Source organism: Pterocles gutturalis, unplaced genomic scaffold, assembly GCF_000699245.1.
Source record: "Pterocles gutturalis isolate BGI_N339 unplaced genomic scaffold, ASM69924v1 scaffold17648, whole genome shotgun sequence".
NCBI lineage: Eukaryota > Metazoa > Chordata > Aves > Pterocliformes > Pteroclidae > Pterocles > Pterocles gutturalis.
In genome coordinates this window covers 55,555-56,103 of record NW_010118522.1, presented here as the reverse complement: position 1 = coordinate 56,103, position 549 = coordinate 55,555, and positions in this window count along the sequence as shown.

Below are 549 nucleotides of genomic sequence, written 5' to 3'. Positions count from 1 at the left end.
CCTGCCTTCATGTTGGTGAAAATTGGTGTGTGTTTACAGCGTAATTATTACTAATTTGGCCCTCCAGCACCCCCCAGAACTACATGTGCACATCTGATGGCAGAACATGGCCAACGCAGGCCATAACCTGCTTTTCCAGTTGGTGAGCAAGTGTTGGGGAAGGATTGAACCTGGTTTATGGCTTAGGCTGCCCTTGCAGCCCTGACACCTGCAGACCTCCTAGTGAACTGGGAAGGGGAGTTCACAGTTGCAGTCACAGCAAGCCCCAGGGCCAAGCTCTCAAAGAAAGTGATTTCCTTTAGACAATAGCAATAATTAGTCCCTATGGTGGCAAGGCAGGTTATGTTTCTGGAGTCACCAATAATGCTGGTTCTAGATGAGCTGTGTATTGAGAAATGATGGGGTTTATTTTCTGGCATGTTTATGCTTCACGTATGTGTATTTTAATTCCTGCCAGCACTCTGAAATCTAGACATCGAGTGTTGGGGGGAGGCTAGATGCAATTTTTCATGCTGCTGACATTAATTGGATGAACAGACCTTCTCAGAA